General features: G+C 44.2%; 1 protein-coding gene across 3 annotated transcripts in view; it reads left to right on the top strand.

Annotated features, from left to right (window-relative positions):
* The window catches only part of FNDC3B (fibronectin type III domain containing 3B), a 149,030-nt gene that overhangs the window by 8,114 nt on the left and 127,448 nt on the right, over window positions 1-13,468 (top strand). Inside the window, exon 1 of one of the 3 annotated variants that reach the window (XM_048954496.1) lies at window positions 4,425-4,490. The exons of the other annotated variants lie outside the window; for them this stretch is intronic. The gene's annotated coding sequence lies outside the window, so the exon portion shown is untranslated. Of the gene's footprint in view, window positions 1-4,424; window positions 4,491-13,468 lie in introns of those variants that run through there. 3 annotated transcript variants of the gene reach the window in all.

Consider the following 13,468-nt stretch of genomic DNA (forward strand, 5'->3'; position numbering starts at 1 on the left):
GACACAAAGTCAGAAGCTGGCTGCAGAATAGTCACGTGCTAACACAGCTATCTCTGCCCACCCAACGTGCAATCTTGTCAGAGGTGCGCTAGGATTTGTTTGACAGGACCTGTTTTATTAGAATTGATTGAGTCTGTATCTTTGAATTCCTTATCAGTGGGATCCCCCATTGCCCTTTAATTGCTTTCTCTGGAAGTTATGTCCCCTAATGGCACACAGCTGTCCTGCTCCCATCAGCAAGTAGGGTGGTGTCAGATCTGCAGAGAGAGCTGCATCTGGCCTTCATTGCAGGACACTGGGGCTGACTTGCTCATGGAGGTGATTCACCCATCTGTTACAAGTGCGTGGCTTGCCTCCTTTCAAATATGGAGTGGAAAATTGTAGTAAATGCTTTTCTTTTATTTTTAATCCAACATCATAAGCTGTGTTTTCATTTGTTGTTTGGGTGTTTTTTTGCAGTTGGGTTACACCACTAGATTTCCATCTTTCCTAATTTATTTAGGAAAAAAAGAGTTCACTTTTCTTGTTGTATAAATGATGAAGAGCTCTCCTGACTTGCCTTGACTCCAGGCAGCAGGCTTGGTCTCACACCAACTTTCTGTAAGCTGTACTTTGCTTTTATCGCTGTCTGTTCTTCCTCCCGAGTTCTGCACAGAAGTAGCACCTCCCTGCTGACTGCAGAGCTCCTGCAGTCCATATCAATGATAGTCAGTGTCCCTTAAATCAGCATACTACTTTTTTTTTCCCATTTAAATAACTCAGTCTCCTCCCCTTTAGCAACCTGTCAATGGATCCAGGTTTCTTTGTTCTCTGAAACTCTTTGCTGCTTGTTTTCCATATTTGACGAGAAGAGCTTCTATATTCCCTGCATCGTCCACCAGCGGTCATCAGAACATGAGTTATAGCTGTGTGTGGTGAGGGCATCTCCTGGTTAGTCACTGCCAAAATGTGGTGTTTAACAGTGACTTAAAAGCAGAACTTCAGCTGGATCAGATGATGTTCTACAGATAAAGGTTGGTCGTTGTTTGTTAATGAATGTCTGTCTTTTGTCAGGGGTAATTACTGCAGCTTGGTGAGAGATAAACAGGAGTTCAGGCAGAAAATAGCTGGGCTTCAGTCTGCTTAGAGAAAGGGATGGTGGATGTGAAGTGATTGTCCTTGGGTGTGTGACTCCTGTGCTTGCTGCTCCCATGCTATAAGGGAGGAACAGCAGCTTTGGAGCTCAGGCACAGCTCCAGCACTGAAATACCAAGCTAGGCATAAATAACGGGAAGGTATGTGTGATAGATCTGTTTGTGTGCTGGGCTCCAGGTGGTGTGCAGCACTGTTGGAATTCCCAACAACTGTCTTTAAATGCATCCCTGTTAGAAGCCAGAGCTGGCTGTGCTCTGGGCAGTAGGCTTTGCATGCGTGAGGATGAACTGAATGACCCAAATGTGGGCGTGAGGGAGCTCTGGAACCCTGGATGTTGGGATGGGAAGGGCTCTACAATATAGAAAGAATTCCAAGTATCTTTTTGGTTAATTCTTTTTTTGTAGCGTACTGCTACGAATCTACTTTACTTCTAATGACAGTGAGTCCTGATTTCAGCAGATTCAATTATGTTTATGCTGCCCTGCATGAGGACTGAGTTCTGCCATTCTTGGTATCTCATACTGAAACTGTTTTTTTTTTTTCCTCCCAATGCTTGGTTTGCTTTTGTAAGGAGTATATTTGGATGAAATTGTCAAGTGGTATGACAGCATACTGCAGCTGTTCCCAGGACACACGGAAGGATTCTGGATGCTACGCTTTTGTTACTGACCCAGTGACAATTGTTTGTACTTCAGAAGAAACACGAAGTCCAAAACCAACTTGTCAGAAATGGACATAGGAAGCATCCGTTGCATTTGCCAGTTAGATTCTATGAAACTGAGTTTGGAAGGAATGTCTGAAGGGGCTTTGTGCTCTGAGCTCTGAAATGCTCCGATGCCTTTTCTCTTTCTCTGCCCTTCCTGCTGCTGCTTATCTTCAGGAGCGGTTTTTGGGCTGCAATAGGAGTAAGAGTTTGGCAAGCACAGCGGTAGCCTTTTCTCTGATGCAGATCGGTACAGCTTCATTCAGGATATTTGTTCCTAAAGCTGTGACATTTTTAAGCTGTTAAAATGCCGTTGTTGGTACTCTGATAATCTTCAGTGGCTTCCACTCAGATTGCGCGTTCATGATTGATGTCAGACAGATCAGTTCTTATCTTCAGCCATTCTAGAGCATTACTTGGCTGTTTTAGCTAAACGCTTGGCTCAAGTTGAGGCGTTTTATTAAGGAGAGCATGATAAGGTATTCTCTTCCCTCATTCCCTCCTCCCTGCCCCCCATTCTTCCCAAATGCAAAACACTGAGGCTCAGGTGGTGGTGTTGGGAGGTTCTGCTTACATCAGTTGAATTCTCTGTGGGTATTCTCATTTTTGTGCCTAAAAATGAACTTTGTTGGGTGCCTGCCACACACTGCTTTCCAAGAGAGGAAGAAAAATCAGTTTCTGATCTCTATGGAAGTAAAAGAAACATATACAACAAGGGTGAAATCCCCCCAGCCTACAGTGCTGGAGAATCATTCCGTAGGCAAATAATGCAATAATGGGGATGGAGGTTTTTGAAGCAAGCTTCCCCTGAAGGATTAATACCTGTCAGTGGTGGCTTTTCAGTAGGCTTAATGATCATGCCTGGAGAGTAGAAGCTGAAGATGTAGTGAGTATCCAATTTATGTGAGTATTGGAGGGAAACTGAAACAGGAACTCTTTTGTTGATGTAATGTCTTCAGATGAATTTTACTGTATAAAATAGGTAGCTGAGAGGAAGCCTTAAACCTTAGGAATTTGTTTCATTGATTCAGTGGATCTAGGATCTCTTCTAAAGCTGGTATTTATTGATTGAGCATGGGTTCTTACAGTGAACTGTAATGATATTATGGAGCTTCACCAGAAAGGTCTTAACAGTTGTGCTGCTTTTCTTATATAACTAGAAAAAAGCCTTTTTTTTTCCTCTGTGGTATTACTCAGCAGTGGGGTTTAATTGGATTGTTTTGATTGAAATAGGAAGTAGCACATTTTTATGCATTGTGTTGTACACTTGAACTGATAGGATGTAATTAGACACTTCATTTTGTTTCCATTTGACATCTTTCAACTAATTAGTAACATGGATTGCTTTCTTTTGCATCACTTTATTTTCAGTTGATTAAGTGCACTTACTTAGCTCCTCTAAGGGTACAAAATTAAGAGCGTGCTAATTGTGCAACGGTTCTGGCACATGCAGATTACCTCGGTGTCACCTAAGGACAAGACTTCTGCTGGCAGTGTGGGTGCTGCTCCCTCTGCGTGCCCATGGGCAGGTGTGTCAGCTCTTCCTCTCCTGCTGTCTAGTTGGAGCTTGCTGGCCATGGCTGAAAGAAGCTCTCGCCCCTGGGGATGGATCGCTTTCAGCTTCTCGGTGTTCAGGCAGACTGCTTTGGTGACTGTGGGTGGTTGGTGGTGGAGGCACCAAAGGGATCTCAAAGAGGCTGGCCTGGAATCTAGTATACCTCATCCAAGAGCTGTCCTGAGGTGAGAGGGCTGCGCTGTTGGGCTCTGCTAATTTTGGCATATTGTGCTTGTGAGACATTGGGCCTCAGAGGGCCCACGCTACAGCTGTGATATCCTTGAGTATGGATTTGAACATCCGTTATTGATGTGAGGCACTGAGTGGGATCTAACTTGTGCCTAGTAGCGAGGCAAAGCCAGCAGAGTTGAGAATTGAAAGCCACTGAAGTTGTATTGCGCTGCTGATCGCAGCCTGAGTGCATGCAACCTCTGGTGCTGGGATGAGAGGTAAACAGGACAGGCTTCCCTTTACAATTAAAACTTTCTAAATGGAATGAAGCTTTTTGGGTGTGTAAATATGACATTTAGCTGCTTTTTTTTTTCCCCCTCCTGTGCAGAGGGAGTCCTACTGCATCTCATCATTCTTCTTGTAGTATATCTTAAGACCAGATTTTGATGCTTGCACATCCAGAACTTGCTCAGAAGTGTTTGAGCCTCAAGCCAGTAATGAATAAGCTGCGTCAATCTCACTTGTGCATGTTTTAGAAGCATTCAGCTGTGGGCTTCACTGTCATAGAATCATAGGGTGGCATGTGTTGGAAGGGACCTTACAGATCATCTAGCTCTAACCCCATACTGTGGGTCCTCACCACAGACAGCAAGCTACTTAGGGCCCTTAGAAAGCACTAATCTTGATTTTAGTGTGAATCCACGTGTGGTAACTGTTGAGTCGTGGCGTGAACCACTGATTGAGCACCTGGGGAAAGGACCCAGTCAGCCCTGGGAGCACAGGTGAAGGCAATTCAGCTGTGTGACCGGAATAGGTGGAGCCTGGCTGCACCTCTCCTAGACCTCATTTAAGGGCTGACTGCCACTGTGGAAGGATTTCTAGTTGGAGGTCCCTCCCTTGTGGGATTTTCCAAATCTTCAGAGATGGGTAAGTACCTTTTCCTTTGTAACACCGTTTGCACTAGTTCCTTTGCTACTGCACTCCTGTATCACCCTTGCACTGCACTGACCTTTCTGGTTCTAACAGTGCATTTTAAGATTACTCTGCTGCTGCTTAAGAAACAAACTACTGCCTGCTGAGAAAATGCTGTCAGTGTGAATCATTGATTTTTTTGGTGGTGTTTTACTTGGGCCTGAAACTGGTCACGTAGGGAGAAGTTGCATGGTAAGTTAAAACATGGCCATCACCCAATATCTATGCCATATAATTGAGGTGATTTCATGAAATCTGAGTTTTTCTGCCCAGTTGCTCTTACCCCCAATGACAAACATGGATTTGAGGCTGTTGGGTGTTTGTGCAGAAGCCACCTGAGTGCAGGTTGGGCATCTGGGAATGCAGCAAGCTGTTTAAGACCCTTCAAATGGCTTTATTTTAGAGCCAGGAGTCCCTTGGTGGCTCTGGGTCCACCCCAGAGGCCAGACAGCCTGCTGAGCCGAGTGCTGTGTCCTACACTGGGCTGCCTGCCTGCTCAGAGCCTGCTGCAGCTGGAACCCGGCCCTCCAGACAGCCAGGATGTTTGCTTTTGTGGAGTGCTGTTGTTGAGGAAATCGAGCGAAGGGATCACTTGAAAGGCCAAGCCACCTCCATGAGATTAGGCCATTAAATTATGCTTGCAGCCCTCATCTTAAAGCACCTTATCAGGAGGGGTTGGGGAGGATGTAGTTGCAGGCACTGCTCAGGAAGCAGCTCGCTTCTCCTGTGCTGGGCTGTACTGCAAGGAGTGATTCTGAATGTGGCCAAGAGGAGCCTTGGAGCAGCTGTTGGACCTGGGTGTGAGGCCGGGGCAGGATGGTGTGCCTATAACCCTGCACTACTCAGAGCTGGGCGACGCGAGGGCAGATAAGGAGGAATGCAGAGCTTTTAAAGTATGGTAAAGCTGGATATCCTTTGCTCGGGATATTTCCTGTCCACAAGAATTTATTTTTCAACAGTGTTATTGGCAGAAAATCCACCAAATGGAAGAGGGGGAAGGAAACTTAGACGTTACAGCAGAAGTCTGGAAATTTCTAGTGTTCTCGGCAAAGTGAAGAACTGGGAAAGATTTGGAGAACTGAAAAATGTGGATCTTTTATGTAGCTGTCTGCTAGCATGCGTAATTACATATGCAATAGTCAGTGATTTGTGTTTTTTGACATCAATCAAGTCCATCAGTTAACTCTCAGATTAAAAAAAGAGCTGAACAACTTCAAAATGTTGTTACTGAGAAGGAACAGGAGGAGCTGGTGCAAAGCATTCCAGGCTAACTTCCTCCAGTCTGCTGCACGCCTTGCCTTTGTGTTTGTAATGAATTCGGGCCTAAATCATAAAGCAAGATTAATTGGCAATTTGTGATCTGGTTAATCCTTTAGTGAAACTAAATTGTGTTTAGTGCTGCAGATGCGTTTTGTGTCTGTTCCCCCATGGGCTGCAAGGTTTGCTTGTAACACGGCTTGGCTGCCAGAGCAGTAGCAGAGAAGTGCTTCCTGCTACCAGAATGCCTTTGTAAGGCTGTTTGTGTATGCTTCCTTCTGTAAACTTCAGATAGAATTCGGTTGAATGTGGGTATGTACACTGGGGTGGCTGTTTCTAACAAAGCTTTACAGCTATTAGATTCAATGAGGATTTATTGTTTACCGTCTTTTTTCCTTCTGTTGTTTTTGTTTCTAATAACAAGTGTTTCCATGTTTCCTTTAGGTTAAGTAATGCATAAATAAATGTGGATGTATGTCAGTTAGCTGCGTACACTGCGTACACCCTGATAAAACTTACAGAAGCTAATGCAATCAAGAGGTGTTAACATAGAAAGTGCCCATGCTGCTCTCATCCTTGCACTAATAAAAGGAGAAAAGAACTCTATAGATATGTGGAGTTCTTTCTGGAGCTTGCAGCTGGACTTTATTTTTGGAAATAGGATTATTGTGTGTGTTAGAACTTCTTATCCCATTCTCTGTCCATCCTTAACACCCAAGAAAAGGCTTCCGAAACAACATGGAACGTACCATGCTGAGACTGCATTTTTATTTTTATTTTTTTAAGGCTGCAACATGTTAAAACAGAAATCCGAATGGATGAGAACATCTTCATAGTAGTGCAGAAATGATTTGGAATCCTTGGTATGTGCCAGTGGCAAGAGCTGAATTCCCCAGGCTGCGGCTGCTTTGAAGTGAGCGCTGTGCAGGGCTTTGCTGTGCAGGCAGGCCTGGCTGTGGGGCTGAAGGCACACGGTGAGGCCACGTGGCTTTGTAACAGGTTAAATCCAGGATAATAAGGGTGAGACATTGAGATTATCCTTTTATGTCCTTTATCACTTGGCTTCCTAGCAAAAAAAAAAAAAAAGCAGAACCCCCTCTTTACTTCTTTAGTAATCATTTAAATTCTTATTTGTGAGCATGATTAGAACCTCTAACAATCTTGAAATACCGTGCGTTAGCTATCAGCTCTGTAGGGGGAATGGTGGCTTGGTGCTTGTATTAAGCAGAGCCTGTCTCTTGTTTTTGTTTTGGGGCCACTGATGGTCTTTTTAAATGCTGAGGTGTAGATCAGGCTGTGATTTTTTTGCTCTGTTGTACATTTTCATCTTCTCGCTGCTGATAAGGATATATATATTTAATGTTTGTTATTGCTTATTAAACTATTTTTTTATGGTCTGCACCTTGTGTTTGACCACATCAAACTAAATATAACGTAGTCTGAAATGAAGACTTCATCCCTTGTTCTGATGGGGAGCTCCCTTGCTTTACCTCAGCCGTTTCCAAGTGGGTAAATAACTTGATGACAAGTGCAGATCTCTGTGAGAGATCAGATGTGATCACTGGTGCATCGTGTTAGACGGCATGCTTTTCCCATGGTGGCTCTTCCTGCAGTGGGTTCCCATTCTGCCAGCTTGGCTGCTCCTCCTGTCCTCCCATCTGCACCGCTCTGCTGTTGGGTGACACCAAGTTTCTGCATTTTTCATCATTTTTCTGATAATCTTTAGGAAATCTTGATCCTTTTACAACCTGATGCTAAATCAGCGTTCATGCTATAAACAGAAAGCAGTTGGTGGTTGTGCTAATACTTTCTCTTTGTTTATTATTAGTCTAAGTACTTTCTTGGTGCCTGATAAATACAAGGTTCAACTCGCTGTCAAAAAGAAGGCAATTGCTAGTAACAAGATGACTTCTTAATTTAGTCAGTTCAAGAAGTTTTCAAAATTAGCCTTCTTCACTGATTCAAAGCATTCTTAACAATAACCGTATTATAGTCTGCTCATTTTGGATGAGAATGAACCTCATTCATTATTTTTGATCAATTACTCTTCTGAGACTTCAGTGCCTTAATGTATATGGATGAGAAAGAAGAAAATGAGAGCATTCACCTTTCCTTCGGCTACAGGAATTTCAGTTTAAAGACAAAAGCTGCGGCAGGTTGACCTTCTCATTTAAATGGTAATAAATCTTGTTCTGCTCCTCCTTGAGCACGGAGGTCACTGAGAGCAAAGCAAGTCAGAATGGATTTTCAACAGCAAACTTCTCAGTGTTTAAAACTGCAGTAAGCAATACATATCTCTTGCTGTAGTGCTGTAGCAGTCACTTATGTTTGGCATGCTGTGAGTGCTTGCTTCATGAAGTAAGGGCATCTATGGGATGGAGAGGAAGCATGCCCAGCAACCGGTGAGTTGGATTTCAGGACTTGTTACAGCAATGCCTAGGGACACAAAACAAGGTTGGAGGAAAAATCCCACGTTCAGAGTTTTATCTGGGGCTGTGGAAAACATTCATCAGAATTCATTAAGAGTGAGGGAGTTTCCTTGGTGAGCATCAGGAGAGGGATGAGCTGCTGTGAACAGCTGTTGGGTAGCAGAGGATTTCCCTGCAATGCTCTCCATTGCTTACGTAGCCACAGCATCCAGTTTGTTGGGGATTTGGAGGGTGCACTCCTATTCATACCCTCTCCCCAACCCTCTAAAACTTCTTCCCTTTTTAAGGTAGTCCTTTTCCCCAGTCTCACATTCTAACCAAGCTGAAGTCCATTTCTTGAGATTTGGGTCTACTTACAGGTAGAATTATGAACAAAATACTTTTGGAAGAATGTGTTTTTTCTTAATACTTCTTTCCAGAAAGCCAAAATGCTGTGGATGGATAAACACGAGCCATCATAAAAGTTTGTGTGGTTTTCTGAAATTTATTTGAATATTGACTCCAGGCTCTTGCACCTCCAGAGTTTGGAATGCAGCTGTGAAAATGAATTTCCTCAGCTTAGTGAGTGAAAATGAAATGGGAGCTGTGTGTTGCACGAAGCTTATGGTAGTTTGCTTTCTGCTTCTCACCCATTGAATTATTTCGCTTGAATAGTATTGTGTAATTTAAAGGATGCAGAGGTGAAGTTTATTTTCAGTGGTTGAATTGACGTTATTGAAGCTGAGTGTGGCTGTATTATTAGGGAAACACAAACAAGCATAACCATTCCCTTTGTGATTAAATAATAAGTTTGCATTCAATTATTACAGTTTCATTGTGGAGTAATTTACCTTCACCCAGCTCAGTTCCTGGTTCTTGTTATTGCTTTGTGCATCTGACTTCTGACTGTCCCGAAAGGACTCTGTGTGGTTATCTTTGAGACCCCTGATTTATCTATATCTTTACAGTATTATGTTCTCCAAAGCTGTGTGACTCCACTGGTGAGCAGCAGCCTTTTCTCCATTTCCCTGTAGGTGTGAAAGATTAATTTTTAATGGGGACCTGCAGGTTAGTGCTGTCATGTGCTAAGTGGACAGCCTGTGCAGACTTGGTTGGTTGTGGTTGTGGCTTCTAAGTTTTTAGAAAGCAGCAGTAAACTCACTGGGTACCCATCTGCAGACCTGCTGTAAGAACGTCCACATTCTTTCTGTTTCATTTCCTCCATTTCCTTCCCTGAATATCTTCCTACCTTTCAGCCCAAGCTCACAGTAACAACAAGCAGTCATAATGTTTCCCTTGTTTTGTAGCTGAGAGCAGTAAGGTCACCATTGCAAGTAAGGTGTTTTGGATGCTGTTTTCTTTTTTTTGTAGCAAAGCTGCAGAAACTCTAGAGACTGCATGCAGAGTCACTCCTTTGGGGTTATTTCCAAGGAGCCTTGGCAGCAGTATGCCGGAAGGTGGGCCCTTCTTGTTCCAAGGCTGTCCACTCATAACCCTGGGTCCTGTTTCAGGCAGGTAACAAAAAACCCGAGGGTTTTCCCACTTAAAACGTGTCACAGAGAACTTAAGCTGCATTGCTTGATGCTCACTGCAATGGGAGCTGCTGTATCTGGGTCCTGCCGGCGCTTGGTGCTGTGAGCTCCACTTGGCTGTGTGTTGCCTTAATCAACTCTTGATAAAAAGCTGCTTTGGTCTGTGCTTTGTCTTTTAGTGTTCTCTAGGTACGGGTCAACTCTGCATGATGGATTGTTTTTCTAGCTAGTGTAAATGAGCAGTGATTTTGCTGAAGGCACCGATGCTGCCATCACGAAGTACGGATTGGAGATAAAGGTGGAAGACGTTGCGTCTCTTTAACAAACAGCCAAAAATCACTCTTAAACACTATATTATCATTTGAGAAAAATCAATCGCTCCTGCCAAACTTCACCTTATATTCTGTGAAACTGAAGAGCGATGAAGCTGGAAATTCTCTCCTTTCGATGCCGTAGGGCGGTGGGCTCTCAGTGCTGGGCTTTGTGTGCCATCGGGTAGGAGCACGTTGCTGTGGGCATTCCGCTGGCTGTGTTGCAGGGCTCTCTGGCAGCAGCAGTGCTGGGTGCCCGCTCAGAGCAGCCGGGTGGGAGCTGCACACAACGAGGTTTCCCACCAGAGCACAATGAGCGACTTTGTCAGCACGGCGTCAGCCCGGAGTCAGGTTAGCAGGGATCGGCTGAAACAAAAGCATTCGCAGTGCATGAAGGTGTGCTGGAGCCTTGCTGTAAATGGAGTTTGGTATGCCTGCTTTTCAAGTGCTGCAGATTGATGTGATAGATAGTCTTTTTTTTTTTTTTTTTTTTTTTTGTGTGTGTGTGTGTGTGGTTTAATTAGTAGTTTAGAGAGAGAAAAAAAAAAAGCACCATTGATTTCAGTTGATTCTTCCCTGAGCAGGAATTCTGGAAGAGATAACTGAGGTCTTTGTGATACTGTTCCTTGGGCTTTTCCTGGAGAGTGAGGTTGAAGGGGAGGGTGTTTATCACCGACCTGCTATGCTTATCGTGCTGGGACAGTGATTAATATTTTGCTTATTAAATGTAGGAAGAAAGCAAACAGGTGAGGCACATTCCTTATCTGCCTCACACCTTTGCTTAAGAACTTTGTGTAGGGATTGATGTGTTCCTGGGCATGTGCACAGTGTCAGAGCCCCAACCCTGCGGAGCTGAGTGCCTAGGCATACCAATCATAATGCTCTTAAATGCACCCGAAGGCATAGTTGTGTTACATACAGCAAAGCTGTGAAGGAGCACAGCTCCTGTGGGCAGCAGCTGAGGCAGTTGGGTGGTTTGGTCTGGAGCAAAGGAGGCTCCCAGACCTTATGGCTCCGTACAGCTCCCTGAGAGCAGGCTGTGGCGAGGTGGGGGTCAGCCTCTGCTCCTAGGTGATAGCAATAGGATGAGAGGTGATGGCCTCAAATTGTACCGGGGAGGTTCAGGATGTGAAGAAGCATTTCTTTTGATAAAGAGCAATGGTGCAGAGGCACAGCTGCCTACAGGTTGTTGGGGTCACCATTCCAGGGTGTTCAGAGCAGTGGGATGTGGCACTGAGGGATGTGGGCAAGGGGGAGATGGATTGGGGTTGGAGATCTTAGAGGTGTTCTCCAACTGTAATGATTCTGTGAAATCTCTGAGGGATGGAGACCCAGGTGTAGGTCTGGGTTGGAAGGTATTGTTTCTCCTCAAGCAAATGGTTGGAGTGACTTTGTATTTACTTGAAACAATGTTTAAACATACCCAGTGTATTTTGTGATGTTGTGAGTTTCATTTACAAACAGCTTTTGTTGGAAAAATGAGGCCACATGGAGTTCAGGGAACCCAGAAAGGGTGATGGGCAGATAGTGGGTGTTTTGGCAGATGGAAGTGCTGGAAGTGACTTGTTCAAATTTGTAAATTGTTAGTATTGCAATTAGGGAAGTCACAGGGAGAGGGGTAACCACCAACTGTTGGTGTGCTTGTGAGTTCCATTTCTGTGCTGTGATTAACGCAGAGGGAGATGAGGAAAGAAATGTGTGAAGCCTTTGAAGAAGAAAAGTGGTGCAAATAACAGATGGGAGTAGCTGTTACCTTTTAGCTTCAAGAAAAGGCACAGAGAAATGTGAATGGTGAGAGATGTTGCATGTATGTCATCTTATTTCTGGTCTGCTGTTACGTCAGCAGCACGAGCTGCAGCCATCGTGTAGCCACCCTAATGTTGTAGAACTGAGTCAGAGCAGGAGAATGGTTTGCTTTAACAGTGCTACTTGCAGAAGTGAGAATGCTGTGGAGTCAATTCAGTTGTGTTCTTGTGGTTCCTGTTCAGATGTTACTCTTGTTGTAGCTACATCTCTGGACATCTTTTGCTTTGTGCTTTGTTCACTTGCCCTCAGTGCTGCTGTCTGGCTGTGAGCGTCTCTGGGGCATGCTGGCCTCCAGCCCCATGCAGCTTTCCTTTGGGAAACTTTCATGAGATTCTCCCCTGGAAGACCAGGGAAAGCCGGTTTGTCTTTGGTAAAAGAGTGCTTTGTGCAACAGCTTGCTTTATTCTGGTATTTCGTCAGAGCTGTTATCAGTTGATTAGTTGTGCTCACCTGCTGAAATAAGATGCTCCTGCATTATGCTGTCTGACCTCATCTCATTGCTGATGCTCACCTCTGAGTCGCCTTTGAAGTTCTGATGCCAGCCGTCTCTGGGTCCTCTGTTCTTGTAATTTTATTATAGGTTGCCTGGCCTTGCCTTGTCTTGCTATTTATTGTGACAAATCAGAACAAGCAAATATGTTCCACAGGGAAAGCAGAATGGCACAAACAACCCTGCGTGCCCTCTTTGTGCTTCTGGACTGCAGACCGGCTGGGGGTGTAAGAGCCATCTTTGTGAGAGATGTCTTTAACTTAAAAGGAACTGCCTAGCTAGAAGATGCTTAGTATTTAAGGCCTCTGGGTTATTCCAGTTCATCCCATATTTGAGCAGGGGTTGCTTTTTGTTTGGCTGTTCCTAAATTGAAGGTACCTGCTGAGGATGTGGCTGATTGCAAAATGGCTCTTTCTAAAATATCAGAGCTCCAGATCTTGAGAAACATACTGCCAAATAACTGGCTTAAATAATTGCAAACTAGCCTAAATCTCATCATAGCAGAGCTATCTGGATAGTTGCTTTACTAATCAACTAGTTATCCTAGCACAGCTCCATCAACATCCCTTCATCTCGTACGGAACTGAATACTTCTGATAACTCTAGTCTTCAAAGCTGAGATGTATTGTGGACATGAAATTGTGTCATTGTTTAAAATAAAAACAAACCAGAGGAGAAAACCTACTGAGGAATTATGGTTTCAAGTGGTTGCTTTTCCTTTCCAGCCCTGGAGATGGGCAGTAGCTGCTCGGTGCCTGGCTGCTGCTCTCAGCCTCACACCTCAGCCAGCTCGGGGGCAGGCCTGCTCACTCATCTGTTTTCTCTACCATTCTAGATGTAAAGAAAAAAATAATGAAATCATGTATTTCTCTTAAACTGTTACAAATAAGCCTGTTTGGATGCTTTCAAGTTAATCTGCCGTGCTAGCAATTGAACATGGAAAGAATGCTTTAAGGTTTAAATGGTTCTTCAGACGGATGTGATTTAACGAAGCTAATGAACACCCATCAGACAAGACAAATTCCAGACTGTTTGTGCCTTGACCAACCATCTGTGCACATACCTCCAGGTACTGCTCATGTCTCAAGATGCTTTTCTACATAAACAATTAGGGCTCTTTTCTGAACTG

Source organism: Lagopus muta, chromosome 9 (assembly GCF_023343835.1).
Source record: "Lagopus muta isolate bLagMut1 chromosome 9, bLagMut1 primary, whole genome shotgun sequence".
NCBI lineage: Eukaryota > Metazoa > Chordata > Aves > Galliformes > Phasianidae > Lagopus > Lagopus muta.